General features: G+C 35.2%; 1 long non-coding RNA gene across 1 annotated transcript; it reads right to left on the bottom strand.

Moving 5' to 3' along the window:
* Nucleotides 1-3,125: 3,125 nt before the first annotated feature.
* LOC131383587 (uncharacterized) lies at nt 3,126-20,456 on the bottom strand. Its single transcript, XR_009213729.1, has 3 exons — nt 20,271-20,456; nt 16,397-16,514; nt 3,126-3,219 (listed from the first exon to the last, which is right to left on the bottom strand). It is a non-coding gene; the product is annotated as an uncharacterized LOC131383587 (long non-coding RNA).
* Nucleotides 20,457-22,072: the final 1,616 nt, after the last annotated feature.

The following is a 22,072-nucleotide window of genomic DNA, read 5'->3' as shown; positions in this document are numbered from 1 at the left end:
AAAAACAACAAAAAAAAACAAAAAAACTCTACCTTGACATGGTTAAATCCCCAGGACCCTCAGTTCTTTATGGATGGATTAAATGGCTGGTATCACCACTAACAAAACTGTCTTGAACTTGGAACTTATGTTGAGAAATAAAATTTATATTTTTATTTCTATCTTTTATTTTAATTTTTCCATGAACTTTTTGAAGTCCCTTCATATTTTTATTATGCCTTGTTGAGAGATTTTAGACTAATAGTAAATATTTGTAGTAATAGTGGGCATCCTTCTTGTGTTACTAACTTAAATATGTGATGTCAGCTATTGGCCAGAAATATATATCATTATTTTTCTGAGAAATTAATGTTAAATTCATAGTTTATTGAAAAATTTTGATCCAGCATGAATAAGTTAGATTTTATGATATTAATTCAGATTTTCTTATTTTGATTTTTAAGATATGGCAATCAACGTACTTTGCTCACCACCCACATTTCAACCTAAAATATGACTGTTTTCTCTTTTCTTTAAGAAACCAGATATTATTACAGGTGAGTTTTCTCAATGTTAAAACAGTTTAAGTGCATCAGTTTGAGGAAAAATACTTGACTTGTTGATGACCATACTCACTAACTTCTTTGATTGTCAGGTACAAAAAATTCCATCATATATTTAAGGAAAACATTAATAGTTTGGGAAAATCATTATTTTAGAAACTTTTTATTAATATTAATAATATATTATACACTATGCACTATGCTAGTCACTATGAGGAACACAGATATAAACATTAAATTGTGAAACAATAATGAATTTTCTTAGGCTTATTGTGTTTAAAAAAGAATAGAAGAAAAAAGTTCCAACAGATCTATAAAATGGAATTTCCTGGACTGAAAAATCATTGAGCTTTTCTAAAAAAGTGTTTCTTTTATAGACTACACTTTGATTATAAAGGTCTTATTCCTTATGCATAGAAAACCAGCAGAGATGATTATTCCAAATATAGCATTAAATGTCTAATATTTTAAAAACAGAAAGAATACATGAAAATTTTATACAGAGAATTATCTACCTCCTGCTATTGGCAGTTTCCTGGTTTATTAATGTGTCATTGCTGATTTTCTGTATAATAAGGCACACTTGACTTTGTTTGATTGGTTGATTCATTGCTAAAATAGTCCCACAGACACTGAACTGTGATAGACAGTCTGGAGAGTCTGGCCACTCTCTATGTAATAGCATCCAGCACCATGACTAGGATACCTTCTCTCTCACATACACACACATATAAATTGTTTCTTGTTAAAGAATATATTCCCAAGTAGGATATTGAATTATAAGAATAGAATTGTAGAGTAAGTCAACTTCTTCATTTTGAACATGCAGAAACTGAGGTTCAAGGAGGTTAAGCAATATCCCTAAGATGACATAACTACATAGATGGTTCTCTACAGTGGAAATAACCCTCTGACTGCTTGTCCAGTACTTTCTCAGCCACACCATACCAGTGAATAGTAGAGGCAGGATGTTAGTTTTTAAAATTTGAATTATGATTCAAAAAAGAAGGAACTAAGTTTATTTACTGGTTTTTGGAGTCTCCTTATGTAAGTATCCCATTCTGGTGAAAGCTATACCAAGGGTGGTTAGGTAAATCACCAAAGACAGTCTCTACGCTACACAGAATTTGTGAAGTGAGAATCTATCTCAGACTTGAATCTGCTGTAAGCCCTATATTTGACAGATGCTTTGAATTTATATTGAAAGTTTGGAGAGACAGAAAGAATGAGAGAGCAGTGAGAGAAGAGAAAAAGGGGGAATGGAGGAAGAGAGGAAGAAAGGAAGGGATAAAAGAAGAGAAAACAAATCTGGCATTGGAAGCGTTTTTAAGAACTGGATATTAGATACAAAACATCACTTCAGAAACAACTGTTAGAAAGCTATCTAATGCATGGAGAAGCTATATTTACTGTTGAACTCTATTTACTTTAAAACCCATATTGTAATAATTTTTGAATTATTTTACATTTTTATTTGTAATTTAGTGCGTTCTCTTTTGTTAGCAGGCTACCATCTATCTTTATTAATGTTCAACTAAACAGAGATACAGCTCAAAGGATACAAACAGGATGTTAGTCAAAGGATACAAAATTTCAGTTAGACCAATGGAATAAATTCAAGAGATCTATTGTACAGCATGGTGACTATACTTCGTATCAATGTATTGTGTACTTGAAAATTGCTGAGAATAGATTTTAAGTGTTTACACTACAAATAAATACGTGAGGTAATGCATAAGTTAATTAGATTGATTTAACTATTGCACAATGTATATATTTCAAAACATCATATTGTACACACATATTTGTACAGTTTTTATTTGTCAATGAAAAAGAAAGAATAATAAGAAAAAGTAATAATAAACGAAGGCTTGAGGACTTGTGATATCCATTCAGATTTTTCCACCTGTGCAGGCCAGGTGTATTTGGTGTTTTGGTGGGAGTGGTTTTAAGATGTATGACATTGCCTTGTGATTGTTGTGGTCATGTGCAAAAGACATCATTTTAGACTGAAAAATTTTATAATAAAAATCATTACATATTAAATGAATACTTCACCACTTTAAATTTCCAGTTGAGTTGGAGTGATTTTTTTCTGTTCTGTTTTCTTTTTCTTTTTGATTAATTTTATTTGCTCTGAAAAGTATATGTGCATCATTAAATATTCTGAATTTTAAAAGAAACCTACTGGGATTTATTTGTGTAAATTAATCTTGAGTATTAATTTTGGGTGGATGATTCCATTATGAATTCTAGCAATACTCATTTTTAAGCACAATTAAAAAAAATACCTTCACAGGTGAAAATATTCATTTCTATATTTTATGATGAGTTTTGTAAGATTTTCCTCTATATTTTATCTCTCTTTATTTTCTATAGAATCTTAGCTGGAGAAATCTCAGGTGGAAACTTCTGGAAATTTTCCTTATGTAGGGTAATTCTATAACGGAAGCTTCAGGAGGGCAGATATTTTTATCTGCTTCCTTTACTGTTATATAATCAGAGGTTAAAATAAGGTTTGACACATAGTAGGTACGTAATAAGTATTTGATGAAATGAAAGCAAACACTTACATGCATACTTGCCTCTTCTTGGCCCTCCATCTAGTGCTTGGAACATGGATGTGACAATGGGAGTCCCTTCTGAGCCATGAATCCTAGGGCCACAGAATGGGAAGCTGAAAGAGGTAGGAATCTCAGAGCCACAGAATAACTTGACATAAACTCTAACTTTGGATCAAAAAGAAATACAATGATCTCTTCTTAATGTCATTGTTATCTAGAGATTTATGGTACTCATGAGTGAAACTCATCCAAACTCCAAAACTTTGCTTTTTAGAAAACAATAGAAAAGTAATGAGTCAAATTTGATAGAAAAGTCTGTTGACTCTGAGGTAATTTTTTAAATCAAAACAATTTAATAAACACTTGATGAACCTTGTCAATTTTATGCATATCTTTAATTTTTTTTATTTCACTAGCTTTAGGGGTACAAGCAGTTTTTGGGTACATGGATGAATTGTAGAGTGGAGAAGTCTGGCATTTTAGTGCACCCTTCACTGGAGTACTGCACACTGTACCCAAAAGGTAGTTTTTCATCCCTTACTCCCCAACTTTCTGCTCACTTCTGAGTCTTCAATGTCCATTACACCACTCTGTATGCTTTTGTGTATCCAGAACTTAGCTCTCATTTATAAGTGAGAATATGTGAATGATAGATGGAAATCCTAGTCAAAACTTAATCCTAGGCCAGGTGCGGTGGCTCATGCCTGTAATCCCAGTACGTTGGGAGACCAAGGCAGGAGGATTGCTTGAGTCCAAGAGTTCAAGACCACCCTAGGCAAAATAGTGAGACCCTATTTCCACAAAAAAAAAAAAAAAAAAAAAAAAATAGCAGGTGTGGTGGTGCACACCTATAGTCCCAGCTACTCAGGAGCTAAGGTGGGAGAATTGCTTGAGCATGGAGGTCAAAGATGCAGTGAGGTGTGAGGGTGACAGAGTGAGACCCTGTCTCAGAATGAACAACCAACCAAAAGCTTAATCATTTGTAAACGATGAGGAACTATTTATTGAAACTGGACTGAAAGAAACTTTGGAAAGAATGAAGTAGAAGTAAACTGCCATTTGTTATATTTTTGATATATAGGAGGTATGTGTTTGTGTGTGAGTGTGTGTATTTTGTTCAAATAGAGATACAGTGTGTATCTTGAAGGACTTCATAAGATATATATATATAAAACATTGATATATAGATATAGTTATCGATTTCTCAAGTCCTTCAAGATATACACTATATTTTTATTTGAACAAAAGTAAGAAAGGAATACTCATAATATTTAAGTAACAGCTTAAAGCCATTCAGGTAGTAAGAGGCAAGTTCAACTGACCTGTGGCTTTGAAGCTATTCTCTTCCCACTCATTCGTGGTAAGAGTGTGTGATAACCAGTAAAAGGTAGACACCGAAGCAATCTAAACCCTGTTTCCACCTTAGAAATATAACAGACTCAGATTACATCACAATTAATAATCTCCTGTGTGTACAAACTATATGACTCAAATTCAATGAATTTCATTTACAACATATAGGAATGTATTATGTTAATGGTGAAACATTGCATAAAAAAGATGAAGCCCATTCACATTGTCAGACCTAAGCCCATTTTATCAATGGCTAGCAGATTCCAGAATAAACAAACAAACAAACAAATTTTCAGCAAGCAGTTAACTGAGAAACAGCATGGCTTAACTAAAGCACTGAAAACAACTCATATGAGATTCAACAAATTACTGTTGGTTAGGGTGACTAAATTTGTAGATAGAAAAATTCTATAGACATAGTGTGTTTGGATTTTAGCAAGTCACTGCTCAAAGCATATGAGAAAGAATGAAGGATAACAATGAAATAGTAGTAGAGAATGGATGGATTCAAAAGTGGTAGGTGGACTATATCCATACTGTTGACTAGTGGACTGATACAAATCCGAAACACTAACATTGCTTTGTGGTCACATCCCATATATACTTCCACATTGTTCCAATTAGTAGAGTACTAATCTTAGACCTGTAAGTTGGATTTGCGTTACGAATCTTATAAGATTACAAGATTCATAATGCAAGGTTCATAATGCATTCATAAGATTACAAGATTCATAATGCAAATCCAACTTATAGGTAGAGATTATTCTGTTCTTTAAAATATTTTATAATTTCAACCTTAGTATGTTGAATAAATAATCTTTTACAGCAAGTGTCTTTTGAAACAAAAACTGATATTAGGAGAAAATAACATTTTGCTAAAAATTATTACATAGCAAAGTTGTTAAAAAGTGGATTAGAATTATTCCTTCATTGCAGACTTCATTATTCTCAAAGGTGCAGATAGTGTGATCTCTGACATTAAACTCCGGTGACCTGATCCTGTGTATACAATTTGCCCTTTGAATATATAGCTAAGGAAGCATATATGGAGCAGGTACACAGGTTGGAAATCACAGGATCTTTTCCTAATTGCTAAGGCTATAACTAGCATGTTTCTGTAGGGGCTGAAAGAGGGTTGGGTTATTGGAGGCTGATCAATCTTCTTAGTCTGCTATTGTTTTAGGAACAGTGAGAGCAACACCAGAAACCTTGAACATTGCCAGCATTGTATATAATGCAGGGCAGACAACAATTGTCTTAATATTTACAGCTGTCACTGAGAGACTACATGAGATTTAGGGATAAATGATCATAATCATTATAGTTTTGTATTTATTCCTGCCCCTTCATTATTAGTTCTGGATATGCCATATTTATCTCTTAAATTAAGAATGATTTGTTCCCACGTAGTGCCTATCACTTGAGAATTTCAACGTGCTTTGTGAGCACTGGGCTGAGTTTACATCTAGCCCGGAACTTCTGCCAGAGCTCTTCTGAATTCCCCTGGAGCTCTTCTGAGTGTGCTACTATTTCCTTAATGGCACTTCTCACTCAGATCATCTCTGTTGGGATGACAAAGAATTCTGCTGAGGTTTACAGGAAAATGTGAATTTGAATTTGGAATGCTAGCTCTTTAATCCTTCCAGCCCTCTTTGAAGTAGAGAAGTGATGAGTATTATTACATCCATTTTCTAGACTGAGTTTCAATGGGTTGCCATTGAAACCACCTCTGCAGAGGTGACTTGCAGGCCTTCAGCTGTCCTCCACCATATGCTGCCTCCCTGCTATAAATTGAAGTGGGAAGAGAATAGAGAGATTTGGATCCCAGAGCTTGTTTCCATGAAATTAAGTAATGTTTGATTTTTAGGCACTTAAAATGGATGAGTTAGTTTCCTCTTTGTGAGGTGTGGGTACACACACAAGATAGTTGGAAAATAGTTTGAGCTCTATCCATCTAACCTATTATTGTAAGTTTTGTTTTTTTAAAACACCTTTTAATTTGACTCACTTTTTTATTTTTGAGTGAATTTGTGTTACCTCTATTTCATACTCATGCATAAATTATTATTGCATCACCTTCTATTCTTGAACAGACATTATTGGAGCAATTCCCTGAAAAATACTGCACTAGAAGCTGCATTGGGTAGGTAAGGGAAGGAAAAAGTCATCAGTTTGTTTCGGAAGCCAGAGTATACATTAAATAATGCTTCGTATGCCATCTCAAAGATGCATAATAAATAAGTTGATTTTTATATTTCACACACTTTTTCATCTTAGAAAAGTTTTCAGATATATCCTCCCAACATAAATACACACACACACACTCACACACACACAAAGTTAAAAAAAAAAAGAAGTATTCTTGGAACTCTAGAGATAATCAGCACCAAAATCCTGATATTTTTTCCCACTGTTTTCTTGTGTTAAAAACACACCACTTCTGTCAGTTATTGCAAAAGATTTTTTTTTCAAATGCAGACGTATCCTGCTACCAAGATGGAAATGTCATTACAAAAACTTTAGTTTTTCAAAAATCAACAGGATGGATTTTTAAATGCCAATTCATCAATAATGCCCTATCACTGGGACTGCACTGAAAAAGCATAAAATTCTCTGTGTTTGGGACTGCTGGATCCCATAATGGCTCAATGGCTAATTGCTTTATAAAAACCAGAGGCAGTATTCTTTCCACACCTCATTCTCAGGATGCAGAATTTGATTAATTGATGTTGGATGATTGGCCATCATAAGGTATGACATTTAGCCCAGACAAATGAAAGCTGGTTGAAAAAAAACTGTGTGCAAAAGCATTGAAAAATAAGATCTGGAAGGGTCAAAGGGCAACAGGAAAAAGCTATTTGATGGTTAGCTCATATTTACCTTATAAATTTTTTAATAATGGTCGATGCATTTTAATCTGACTGTCTTATAGTCCGAAGTGTAAGTCAATGTATAAGCTAATTGCAGTAAGCAAAAGTGGTATTTAATGCACTGGACACTTTAACTATCAAAGTATTGTATCTCTAATTAGTGTTTGTAACTGATGTGACAGCAGTTTATAGAGCACCAAAATAGTTCCTAATTTGTCAAGTGGGTCTGAAGCTTATGGCAGCTTTCTGATCATCTCCCTTGCCGCAGGACCTGAAAGCACCTTCAAAAAGCTTTCTCTCATTGATCTTTAGTCAGATGCTGACTGAAAAGCAGACAGCCCTGCCAGAAAGAAGATAGATAGGTGCTGCACTAGCATGAAAAACACCGCACCCTTAATGAAAAAGGTTCCTGCATATAACTCATGTGTGTGTACAAACACATCCACACAGGGGGTTTCAACAGAGATAGCAGTCCCTGGAAATTAAGGGGGAATGCATTTGCCATTTATTTTTTCATTCTTCTCACATATAAATGCCCACCATGATTGTCTGGAATGCACTAAGCAGGCTATTTGTTAGTTCCTGCATAGTTTCCCTTTTTGTCTCTCACTAAGGTTGGTAGTTTTCAGAGAGTCAGTAAGCTAATGCAGCCACATAAGATAAATACGAAGTTGTGGGGTTGTCCTCAGGGTAGACAAAGGATTATTTGACATTAATTTTGAACTTGTTTAAGAAAAACTACAGTTTCAAATCTCATCAATGTTTTGTGACAATCCCTTGCTATTTATCTGGTGCTAAGTGATGCTGCTGACCATAATGACCTATCAGTAGTGTACCATAATTGTATTTTGAAATATTTTATATAATTTGCAAAAGTAAAGTTACCAGCAGTGTGAATTTGTCAGCTATTCATTTAATTTGTCAGGATAACAGAATGCATTACTAAAGATAACACGATGATTATCCCACCCACATCATATCTCATGGTCAGAATGTGAAAAGAGCACACTCTCAGCAGTTGTGGGGAAAAGTTCATTGAAAAAATGCAAGAACCACATAATTAATGAGAAAATGTTTTATAGCTAACAAGTCCAACTAGCAATTTTTGCCACTTACTAGCCTCGGCGCTCAAAAATTTTTATCTTTTATAAACGAATCTTCAGAATTCCAAGTTGCATTGCTGTATCTGTTAACTCAAGGCCCTTTCCAAGTAAATTTTAGTTTGATATCAATTATTGGGTAAAGTGTATACAATTTAGATGGCTAAACAGGGGAAATTCAAATGAAATATACCAAAAATTAAAATCTGTCTCCCATTCCTTATTCTTGTTTGCTTCCTGTGTTTTGTAGATTGAAAGATGGTCCGTTCTCTTAAGAAAATCGCAAACCTGAGAGTATTTCCTCAACACGGTGCCTTCCTCAACCATGTTCCTTTATCAATCCATATCCTGTTCTTCTCCAAGTGTTAGACTTATCACTTAGTAGTTTTCAAATCTGTCTACTACTCTCAATCTCCACAAACAACAACCTAATTTACTTTCATCTCTTAATGGGATACTGCAAGGGCCTCTTAATGAATATTCCTTAATCCCACTCTATCTCACATAAACCTGTTCTTACATGAGATTCCCTTGTATAAAAAGTTTAATGCATTGGTTTCTAAATGATTTGGTCTCAGGAGTCCTTCATACTCTTAAAATTATTGAGAGACCCCAAAACCTTTTCATTTTTGTGGATGCATTAGAAATTGAAACTGAGAAGTTTAAAAAGTTATTTATGAATTCATTTTAAAATAGCAATAAGCACATCACAAATTAGAAATACTTTTTAAATGAAAAACAGCTGTATTTTCCAAAACTGGTAGTGACAAGTGCAGCACTGTTTTACATATTTTTCAAATATTATTAAGCTCTAGATTGACATAAGATAGCTGGATTCTCATACGAATGCAGAATCTCTCTGATTCTGCATTCAATTTATTTCAATATATTGTTTTAGGTGAAGCATATGAAGAAAATTCGGTTTTTGAAAGATAGTTTGAAAATAGTGGAGTATTTTAATAGCCTTTTCAGGTATTCTTTCTTGATATTACACCAAAACTTGACAAATGTTTCTTAAAAGGTAGTTGCATTGTGGAATCTGGAAACATATCAATGAACTTTTTGTCCTGTTGTATTAAAATTCATTGGTCTGTCTAGCATTTTGAATGGATCCTTTACTTATGAATGATTTTATATCATGCATTCATTTGTAAAAGACTAGCTTACTGAGTTACATAGATCTCCTAAACATTGATACATTTCATTATACAACATCAAAATATCATGTGTGTTAATATTACTACCACACATATGAAAAGTCTTTACATATTAGGAAGTTGTCAAGCTCATGGTAGTAGATATAAATTTTCCAACATTCACTTGAAACTGCTAGTTTTATCACTTATAACAATTAGTATTTTTCTTGAAATGATGGGCTCAGTGCATTTTCATAAAATATCTGTCACATACCAATTCTAAATAACCATAGTTTGACCATCAATCTTTCTTTCAAGTAAAAATTGAGTTTGTGAAAAGATCAGCTAGTTCAGCTTGCAACTCAAATAATTGCACAAATGCTTGTCCTCAAGGCAACAATCATACTTCGCTAAAAAAACAACAAACAAACAAAAAACAGAGCTTAACGGTTGATATTTAATGGGAGTGATCATTTTTACTTCTTTAACAAGACATTCTTAAATGACACTGGCTCTCCACTCCCCTTGGAAGTGCCTGGGAGAATGCAGTCACTACTAGTATAGTTCAGAGCAGCAGCCTCAATTTGTTCATGCTAATGTGCTTCCTTCCATTGCTTCTGCACAACAGTGTAAGTAGTGATATGGCTTTTTCTAGAATAAACCATGAGATTAGAAAAACGTATTCAACTCTGAATATTTCACAAACGGTATAAATATCACTTCACAAATGGTATAAATTAAAATGCAATAAATTTTCTTCAATGATTAGTTGGTGCTGATATTAGATGCCTGCAAGCAAAACAATAACCTAACAAATCTGAGGGTTGGTCTACTCATAAGGCAAAAGTACAATTCTCAGAGGAGAAATAAACTCAGTCCTCATGTTTGCACCTAAGTCTTTACTTCAACAAACTACTATACTGTTGGAATGTGACAGTGCCACGATTTCTTTCACTGACTTTCTTTTTCTTTTCTTTCTTTTTCTTGAGACAGATTCTCTCTCTGTTGCCCAGGCTGGAGTGCAGTGGCTCTATCTTGGCTCACTTCAACCTCCGCCTCCTGGGTTCAAGCAATTCTCCTGCCTCACCCTCCCAAGTAGCTTGGATTACAGGCGCCTTACACCATGCCTGGCTAATTTTTGTATTTTTAGTAGAGATGGGGTTTCACCATATTGGTCAGGCTCTTCTTGAACTCCTGACCTCAAGTGATCTGCCTGCCTCGGCCTCCCAAAGTGCTGGGATTACAGGAGTGAGCCACCGTGCCCAGCCCTCTTTTACTGGCTTTTCATCCAGAGATCTTCAGCAATGTCAACTCTACAGGGCTTTGTTAGTCTTTCAACGATTGTATGTGTGTCTCCATCCAATACAAAATATAACTTAATCTGTAAGGTGTTTTAGTGGATTTTTCATTTCTGGTCTAAAAAGTAGTGAGCAAGTTTTGGCTTTTAAAGAGTTTATCTTACCTACGTATAAAATATTCAATTCCTTTTCCTTTTAACTCTGATTCTACTCAAAATGATGCCACAACTTTACTAGCACCAAATATTATTCCAAAAGTTCTCTTGCATAAAACACATCAGTAATGCTGAGGAAAAGATAGCTTTTATCATAGTTTTATTTCTTATTTACAGATTTGCTCTATTTATTTGCAGTACATTCCTCTCTTCTGTGAGTCAGAGAACTCTCTGATATGTCAGTTTTATCTTTTTAGCATCTTTAGACTTTACTAGCACAGCTATGGGTTAAGAAAGCAAGTCTTTAAATCTCCCTTTAAAAGTCAATGATCTATCCTAAAATATAATAAAAATATATTATAAATAAGTTTTTTAAATTTTAGAACAGAATATTATTTCACTGTAAGACAGTAACACTTTTGAAAAAAAATAATTTTGAGAAGTTTTCAAAACTAAAAAATATTAATGCAAAACAAGACATGAAAGTAATTTTAGTTCTTTGTGTGTTTCTGCATAGGTGCAAGGAAAACTTCAGGATTTCAAAATAATAGTTTGTTGAAAGGTAATGGGGTTACAAAAATTATAGCAGGTATAACAAAAAATAATTAGTAAGAGCGCAGTAAAAGTACTGATAACAAACTGAATTAATCTTTGAAAATGCAGATATCTATACATTAAGATTATGACCTTAGTAAATACAAATATGCATATAGTCATCTGAGAAATGACATCATAGTTTACATAGCCTCTGGAAGGCTCCACTGTGAACATACACTGTGAGAGAAAGTGGGTAAAAGATAAATAGCTTTTTAGTATTACTTATGAAAATAGTTTTGACCTTTGGGACCCTCTGAAAGAGGCACAAGAACCTTCAGGGGTCTTCAGATCACATTCTGTGTACTGCTGATTTGATGGATGTTCTCTAAATTCTCTTAGGATTAAAATAAAAATCTTTAATATACTTGACACAACCCTCAAAGATTTCACCTCTCTGTACAGCTCTACCCTCACCTCAAACCTGCCCAGCTGCCTGGACTCCATATCAAATTCTCTTCTTCCAGGGCATGATTACCAGGCTCACTCTGCCTGAAATTCTGTGCAGGCTCACACATTACCCAACCCCATCAAGTTGACTGCTTGGCTTCCTTCAGTCATTTGGGCTTTTTAAAATTCATATCTCTAAGTCCAAAAAGGGCTTTGTGCTCACCATACCTAAGTTATTGTTTTCAGATCCATCTAGGCTTTTCTTGTTATGCTGATTGATAATTTAGCTCTGTTACACATTCCCACATCACCCACTCTCCTCTGGAGTTTCGTACTCTAATAATTTTTAGGTAAAACAATAGTTTACATTATTTTGATTATATAAATATTACTGCAGAGAAAATAATGTATTAAGAATCTATTTCATTTCTTTTACATTTTTTCCTGCAATTACAAAATGTCTTATTTTTCACATGTGCACTATACTATATATATTTGAACATTTCAAATTACTTTATATATGCTATCATACATTATCGCTATTTTTCCAAAAGCTCAAAAATACCAAAATATGTTAATCCCACTTTTCCCTTTAAAAATCTTTCATTTTACTCAAATCTGTATTAATTATAGATTTTAAAATCTTTCTAAAATTATTTTTATCTGTATCTGTGTTAATTACAGGTTAATTTTTAGGCATGCCACACAGTTGTCATCCTAGCTTCTTTTCACTTTTATCCAATAAAGGTGGATAAAGTACACTACTCTAACAGCTTTCTAAGAAAGGGCATATGAGAGGTAGATACAGAGTCCTTGATGTCAGGAGATGTCCTTGTCTAGTCTGATTCTTGACTGATAGACTGCTGTCTTTTAGGAAGTGGTGGAGGGAGTGACAATATGGTGTTTCCTGTTGATATGCAGATTTTCATTTGACCCTTCTGTCAACCTGAAATTTTACCTTTACTGTTTACCACATCTAGTTTCCCTAAATTCTGAACATCTTGTTTCAATTTATCTGGAAAATTTACCTCCTCCCTTTTGTGGGTGTGTTGGGCAGGGAAGGATGGTTATCATTCATCAGATCACTATCTGGTGTGAAGAAAGAAGCTTGCTATCTGATTCTCCAGTATATAGGCTTTCAATACTTTCCCCATTCTAAACCTGCACCTTAATCCCACTTTGCTTTACCTGGTGCCTCAAAGTCCTGAAGCTTTCAGGGGTTCAAAGCTCATGTCCCCTTAGCTCGCATTACCCTGTAGTCTGCTTTGCCCTGTTGAAGCAGTAGCTATTTCTCTACTTATTTTCTGCTTTCTAAAACTTCTTTTGAAATAGCTTGACTGACTGCTGATTTTCTTTGTGATATAATGTGTTAAATCAAAATATATATATATATATATATATATATTCTTCTTTCATTTTGGGTTTTGGGAAAGAGAAAAGATGAATTCATCTGGTGAATCTGGCATCTTTCCTAAAGAATACTCTCTGTGAAAAACATTTCTGAGGTACACCTAATATGTAGGTCAAACATAGAATGAGCGATTGTCCTCGCTTGCTTAGGGCTAAGGGGTTTCCTAGGATGTGGGACTTCCATTGTGATGACTGGTAAAGACCAAGGCAAACCAAAACTATTGGTCACTCTAGAATAGCTTCCTATTATGGCATACTTAGAAGTAGTGCATCCTTCTGAATGGGAAGCACTTCTGTTATCTCCAGTGGGTTCAAATATCATTCACAAATATTTATTGGGTATCTACTATGCATAGCGCACTAAGCCAGGCACTTCAGAAGGAACATAAGTCAGGTTATCAACCCCATAAACTGTTAGGATCTTTTTTTCTTTACTTGTCTTTCTTTTTTGACATCAGTAAAGGTACATCACTTAGGGTAAAGACACAAATCCTAGAAAATAATCTGCCATCTGTCTCACTATGACAGATTTTGTCCTTGGAAGTTATGTTGTATGTGTGTATGTGTGTGTTTCCTACTTTTTCTCTTTTTAAAAATTAAATCCTACTAATTGTTACGTTTGATTGTCACAGATGCTGGATTTTGTGGTCACGTCATGAGCATTAAAAATTCAACCAGCAGACATTGTCTAATTCAGAAGAGTGATATCGCTGTCATAGTTCTAGGGGTAGCTGTAATCTACAGAGAAACAAGCCCAGTGCTATAGGCATAACAGAAAAGATAAATCAATAAACAATACAATTATCACACCAAAAAATAATAATTCCTTAACATTATCAAATATTAATTTTGCGAATAATGAACACTTTTTAACTTGTCTTTTACTTGCCATCTCTGTTGCCTTTTAATATCTTGGAGCCTTCTCTTTCCATGGCTTTGTAAAAAAATGTCTACATCCCACCCAATACTACCGGTTAAGTCAGGCCATTTGGGGCACTTTTCCCTTGTTTTCATGCACTAGAGGCTACTCTTTGGGCCCCTTTTTTGATGTGTCCTTCTCAACAGGTGAAGAGTCTAAGGACCAAAGAGATACACCTATCTGGAGCTTTCCTCCTACCCTCAGAACGTGCTCCAAGTACTTGTGCCACCAAATGGCTCTGAGCCTGCTTCTAGGACTAAACTATCCTCTTCTTTGAATCTGTTCTACTTGGGCAACTATGCTACCAAAATGCATATTTCCTTGGCCTAAACTGTGGCAAAGAGTGGCATTTGCAAGGGAAGGGATTGTAATGGAACTTGTATTTACAGACTGGGTTGTCCACTATCCACATAACATGCACAAATGGCAGGATGGAGTCATGGATGAGAAGAGAAAAGGGTCGAATCTTGTATAGACCCATTTTGTGCTTTTGTCCTGGGCCCTGCAAATGTTAGAGGTGGGTCTGTTCTTACCATTACTTGTATTTATCTCTTAACAGCTCTCTTTTCTCCAAAAAAAAGAAAAAAAAAGCATATGTTACTATTCCTAGGATTATATATTTGACTATTTTCTCACTAATAAATTATTGCCTAATCCTTCTGTATTAGTCCATTTTCACACTGCTCTAAAGAAATATCTGAGACTGGGAAATTTATAAAGGAAAGAGATTTAATTGACTCAGTTCTGCATGGCTGGGGAGGCCACAGGAAACTTACAATCATGGTGGAAGGTGAAGGGAAAGCAAAGATATTTTTCACATGGCAGCAGGAGAGAGAGAGAAAGCAAGAGCAGGGAAATTTTCCTTATAAAACCATCAGATCTTGTGAGAACTCACTCACTAACACAAGAATAGCATGGGGGAAACTGCCCTCACGATTTAATCACCTCACATCTTGTCCATCTCTCACACATGGGGATTACAATTCAAAATGAGATTTGGGTGGGGACACGGAGCCAAACCATTTCACCATCTACACCTATGTATCAATGATTCTCAGAACTAACTTTGCACTAGACTGTAACATTCAAATACTTTAAATAAATTTGTTTTCTATGCCTATGCCTGTATTTAGGATCCCATGATTACCTCAAAATTAACTTGCTTATAATAGAACATGCTACCCCCACCTCCAAAGCTGATTTTCTACCTAGGTTCTCTACCTCGTCTAACTAGAAACATGAAAATGTCTTTCTTATCTCCCCTCTTCTTTCATTCATATTTACTCATTATCCAAATCCTGTGCATTGTATTTTTTTTTTTTAGATGGAATCTTGTTCTGTCACCAGGCTGCAGTGCAGTAGTGCAGTCTCTGCTCACGATTCTCCTGCCGCAGTCTCCCCAGTAGCTGGGACTATGGGCGTGCACCACCACACCCAGCTAATTTTTGTATTTTTAGTAGAGATGGGGTTTCACCATGTTGGCCAGGACGGACTCAATCTCCTGACCTTGTGATCTACCTGCCTCAGCCTCACACAGTGTTGGGATTACAGGCATGAGCCACTGAACCCAGCGCATTGTAATATTTTAACCTCCATCAAATATGTCCACTCTCCTAACCTTATGAGCTTATATGTTCATTGCCTCTTGGTGAATTCAGGATCTAATTATTTAATTAACTGACTGACTTATACGTGCTCGTAAGCAGACCTTATTTTAATTTTCTTTCCTGAAAACTACTCTCCGTACTGTCATGACTAACAAAAATCCATTAGCATCTCATTATTGCTTTCAAAATAACATTGAAACTTATCACTATTGTATATGTACTCTAGACCCCATCCTCGTTCTCCAAGTCATTTTTCTCAGTGTGTACTCTTTGCTCTTCTAATACAGAACTGGTTACAAGCACCACTCTCTGTAAAGTCTCCATGCTTTCACACACTTTTCTATTGCTACTTCTGGCTAACATTTTCTCAACCTTTGAAGACATAGCTAGGTGCATCCTTTATCCCTCCTCCCATGGTGCTTCCCTGGCTTGCTGTGCTGCTCTTTCATAGAACCTACCACACAGTGGTGAAAAGTGTTTTGCTAAATGTCTCCCCATGTAGACTGTGTTCTCTTGAAGGGCAAGGATTCTGTACTGCTGATCTCCATTTTCTCATAATCTGGTATAGTTCCATTTCTGTAATTAAAGAGTAATCTGTAAGTGAATAAGCAAAATGAAAAAATCACAGGCTGGTTGTAAATTGAGATTTTGCATTTAGGTAGACTTCCATTAAAATAAAAACTCTGGCACTTATATTCAGAAAACAAGCAATAACAAATGCTGATGAGGATGTGGAGAAAAAGGGAACCCTCGTAGACTGTTAGTGGGAATGTAAATTAGTACAACCACTATGGAGGACAGTTTGGAGGAGCTTCCTCAAAAAAACTAAAAGCAGAGATATCATATGATCCAGCAGTCCCACTGCTGGGTTTATGCCCAAAAGAAAGGAAATCAGTACATGGAAGAGATATCTACACTCCCATGTTTGTTGCAGCACTATTCACAATAGTTAAGATTTGGAAGCAACCTAAGTGTCCATCAATAGATGAATGGATAAAGAAAAATGTGGTACATATACACAATGGAGTACTATCTAGCCATAAAATAGAATGAGATCCTGTCATTTGCAACAACATGGATGAAACTGGAAAGCATTATGTTAAATGAAATAAGCCAGGCACAGAAAGATAAACATTGCAGGGTTCTCACTTATTTGTGGGATCTAAAAATCAAAACAATTGAGCTTATAGACATAGAGAGTAAACGGATGGTTACCAGAGGCTGGGAAGGGTAGTGGAAGGGTGGGGTGGGGGAGGTGGAGATGCTTAATTGGTACAAAAAATAGATAGAAAGACCTAATATTTGAAGCACAACAGGGTGAGTATAGTCAATAATAACTCAATTGTACATTTTAAATAACTAAAAGAGCGTAATTGGATTGTTTGCACAACAAAGGATAAATACTTGAGGAGATGGATACCCACTTTCCATGGTGTGATTATTATGCACTGCATGCCTATAACAAAGCACCTCATGTACCCCATAAATATATGTACCTTCTCTGTACCCACAGAAATTAAACATAAAAAATTTAAGAAGAGTAACAATTTGTCTACAAATAATTCCCCAGTTTGTCAAATATCCAGAATTTTATTTCATGATAACTTATAAAAAACAGGTTTTAGATTTTTAAGAAATTAAATCTACTTTTTAAAAAAATTCTGGTATTCTTAGCTGTGTGATTTGGAGCAAATGCCTTAACTTATCAGAGACTCAGTTACCTCATCGCTAAATGACATTTGATATGAAGATTAAATATGTTAGTGAGACTTAACTGATGCGTATATCTTCCTTTTTGAAATGAATAAAATAAAAAGTTAAAATGATTTCAGTGTTTTGGGGTCTATAAAAATGGAAGAATGGTTGCTAATTCTATGACAGCTGTGAACTAAGCACCTCAATTTTGATAATCTTCTCAATTACTCCAAAAACTTTATAGAGTGCTGGGTTCTGTGATATCAGTGAAGCTGGTATATTTCAAGCAATTGTCTTATTTACTTAGGCTTAAACCTCTGGCTTAGTTAGACTTAAAATTATTGATGACTATAAGCGAGACAGTTGAATACTAATAATGATAATGCCATTAATAATAAGATGAATGTAACACTTCTATTAAAAATATTTTTAAAATTCCGTTTGAGGCACATTGAGAAACTGTTTCCAATCATGTAGTGCTTCGGGCAGTTGCAAATATTAGCTTCAGACAGATTTACTTGATGGTCAGTAATAGAAGGGAAAGGTGGTTCATAATATAGCAAAAGTTACCTTCAGTGATAAGCTCTGCAAATAAGATTACCCTTTCAGTGTGTTTGAAAAGGGTTTTCTAGCACATTTAGCTGTTTCTAGTTTCCTATCCACAGACATAGCAATCACTATCAGTAGCACTCTGTTCAAATACAAAGGACAGTGATGCCTGTAATCATGTTTCTAAAAAAATTCAGGTCATGCTTAGATTTATTTGGCTGTATACATTCAAAGGAAACTTCCTTTGGTGTTTTTGTTCACCTCTAAGGAACATCAACTTAAATAAGCCTTTTACTAAGAGTTTAGTTCTTACAGCTATTCTTAACCTTTGATACGTAGTCACAAAATCAAAGGACTTTGGAAATCGGGGGGAACTTCATTGGGAATTTAGTGCTTATGTGAATGAGGAAATTGAATTGAAGCTCCAGAATTTTATGAAACTTGCTATAGGTTGCACAGTTGGTAGCAAGTCAGCATCAAAACCTGGTTTTACTGACTTTCAATTTGATATGACTGGGCTGACTTTGACTCCAAAATGTCTTGGGAGTTTCAAGTGAATGAATAGAGAAAGGGGATACTTGTCTCAGTGGGAATTTTAAAAAGACTCTGAACAGCTAGATATTTTCTAGAGATCAACAGTCCAAGTCATCAGGGCAAGGCCAATAGCCAATTTTTATAAATTCTAGGCTAGAGGTGTTCTCCAAAGGAGCCCAATCTGAGAAGGGAGGGTAGGACACAATTGTTGGATTTCTGGTGAATGGCAGATTTCAGCATCACATCGGGATTTGAATAGATACAAGGACACCAGAAACAAATACCAAATTTGAGAAAAGGACCTGGGGCTGGGCTTCTCTTCTAGTATAGATTGGTTTGATTATCAGAGGATTGAGGTCTATAAGAAGATATTAGATAGACTATAGAAGTGTGATGGATATTACTTTGATGACCACAGCCACATAATCCAGGGCCATCAGGGCTCTGTGCAACCCTGGGCACAAAAGGTATGGAGGAAAGTGGGGGAATTTCCCAACCATAATAACCATTGTTACTGGAAGGTGGTCCCTACAAACTGTTGGGTAGAGTCTCCAGAATACAAGAATTGAGCAGAGCTGAACTTTCAGGTGCTAGACTCCAGGCCAGACCCTTGGCCAACCTGTGTAGGGAAAGAGCAGGTGGCAGTAACAAGATCCCGAACTCCTTCCTTCCCTCCAGACTGCCCATGAAAAATGTGCATACCACTAAAGGCCCTTGTCTCTTTCTGTGTATAAACATATGGCACTCTTCTAGAAATGCAGGTGGCTTTTCCAGAGAAAGTGACAGAGTTGGGAGGTAGGAGCAGGTTATTTCCTCTGAATTTAGGTTGCTGCATACACAGTAGCTTGAACTATAAATTTCATATTAAATAAATCATTTTGTAATACAATTCACCACTATGATTTTCAGAAATAAATTTACCATCTTTGACTATGACTTAATTCCTCTAAACTGGCATCATATGAACCTTGAACCCCATAATGCATGCCCTTCACAAATTCATATGGCCCCCAAGTTGATTCAAACTCTCTGGGAAATAAAGTCCACAGTGTGTTACTTGCTTATGAACTCTAGGCCAAAGTATAATGTAACTTTCAGAATCTAGTTACTTGGCCTAGTGGCTTTGAGTGTAAGTTTATTATGCTATCACCAACATGTTTATGATCAGTTTTAGCTAGTGCAGGCTATAAAGTACTTTTCCCTTGACCCAGTCAGTTAATTTTAAAATGCCTTGGGCCAAAACTCTCTGTGGAAAACAAGCTTCTGGCATCCCTAGGTAAATTTGTGGTTTACTTCTCTTTTGTTTTGTGCTATTTCACTCCATAAACAATTAAAATATGTATAGCTTTTCCTATTTTCTAATTTTTAAAGAACTTGGCACCTTAGATATAAAGAATCCAAAGTGTGCTGCTTAACCTTTTGTTCGGAATCAACATGAACTTACTCTTTATTTGAGGATCCCTTAAAAATAAAGTATCCTTCTCAGAGATCCTTTCACTATGACCATTTTTCTAAGTTACAAATACAAAGAACGAGAGCTTTATAATTACTTACCATCTGGTGACTAGTTCCTCCTGAAATGCCTTCCACCCATCCATATTTTAATGTCTTTTTCTTTCAATCATGTGTAATACCTCAGCCAAATATATTGGTTTATCAGTTATTTTCCTAGCTTCTCTGGGCGGCATTTGTTGTATGAATATTCATTCTTTTTCCTTCTAGGCCTTCCTCTCTTGCTGATGACAGCTCCACAGTTGCTGAAACACTAGGTCTATACTTTATAGGCAGCACAAAAGGTTTCTGGACTTAAGGTTCCTGATTTGTGTGACTCTCTCTATGTGAGAATCCGAAAGCTCATTCTACTGTTGTTGCTATAAATTGGAAAAACACCAAATGCAGACATTAACCTAGCTTTAGAAGCCAAATTGACAGGTATATCCTAAAGGGAAATAATGTCTAAAACCTTTTGCTAACTTTAAATATCTATTTATTTATTATCTGTCTATCTATCTGTCTATCATGTATCTCTCAAAACAAAGCTTACACATACACATGATTATAAATACATAAACCACAACCACTGAAAATAAAAATTTAAGCCCCAGAGATACCTTTTTATAACTCATATACACAATTATTGCTTCTTATATTTGTAGGCACAGGGTCAAGGCACAATTGTAAAGATAATTTTAGCCCTTGATTTCAGCTAACAGCCACCTGCTATCATTTTAGAGTGTGCAATGAGCCTGTGCCATGGCCAACTGTGGCTGTGTGGTTCCATGGCAGGTTGTGGTGTTTTGGGTACATAATGAGACATGAGTGGAAGTCTCCGACTTCTAGTTTAATGCAGAGCTGCCAGTCACTCATCAATCTGCAGGGTCTTATTTTAAGAACAAGTGGATGAATAAAAGGTATATTAAATAAGGTGTTTTTTCCCTTTAAAAAAATACAGTTGCTAACATAGATAAGTGAATTTGGCAGCACATTGGACTTGGCATCAAGCAAAAATTTTCATTGTAAGATTTACACCTGACAAAGCTTTCATTTAAATTTTTTGAGTTTCATGTCTTTAAAAGGAAAACTCAATCTGTATATCTCTAGTTTAAAAAATTTAAGAGATATTGATTCCCTTCTCCTTTTATTCTACAAGTATTTATGGAACACCTACTGTATAGTTACCATTCCATCAGAAATAAGTGGAAAGGCATTTAGAATATCCTTTAAGATCTAGAGCTTATCAAATGTGAATGAGGTCTCTCTATGATTCACCTGTCATTTTGCTGCCAAAGAGAAAAGTGAGGTGATTCCAGCTATTTCTCCTGTGTCACTTTTACTTGTCATGATCTTTTTCTACTATTTTAAATCAGTGGTTTTAAAAAAATGTTAAAAGCATAATATTAAGATTGGCAATGTTTCTAGTAAATTGTTTCTAAATTCAGCTATACAAATGTGACTCATCAGAGGGGGGAAAAGTGCCAAATACCAAACAGAAGTTGTTGCTCATGTACAAACTTCACTAGTGAATGTTTGTGTTTATTAAAAAAAAAAAAAAATCCAAACATCTAATTTTAGTTTCCAGGGAAAAATAAAATGAGAACTTTATGTAAAAGTGGGTCAAATTTTCAGTTTTTTTTTAAATGCTTCATACAAAATGCTTTCGAAATTCAAAAGGAAGTAAAATGAAAGCAGCAGAAGTAACACAAATTTATTTTTATGTTATGTTATTTATTTTTTTCGAAAAAGGGTCTCAAGTTGTCTCCCAGGCTGGAGTGTATTGGCTCACTACAACCTCCGCCTCCCATGTTCAAGTGATTCTCCCGCCTCAACTCTCTTAGTAGCTGAGACTACAGGCAAGC

The sequence above is a fragment of the Hylobates moloch genome, unplaced genomic scaffold (genome assembly GCF_009828535.3).
Source record: "Hylobates moloch isolate HMO894 unplaced genomic scaffold, HMol_V3 SCAFFOLD_5, whole genome shotgun sequence".
NCBI lineage: Eukaryota > Metazoa > Chordata > Mammalia > Primates > Hylobatidae > Hylobates > Hylobates moloch.
Note: the sequence above shows the minus strand (reverse complement) of the source record. Positions and strands in the feature narration are given on the sequence as shown.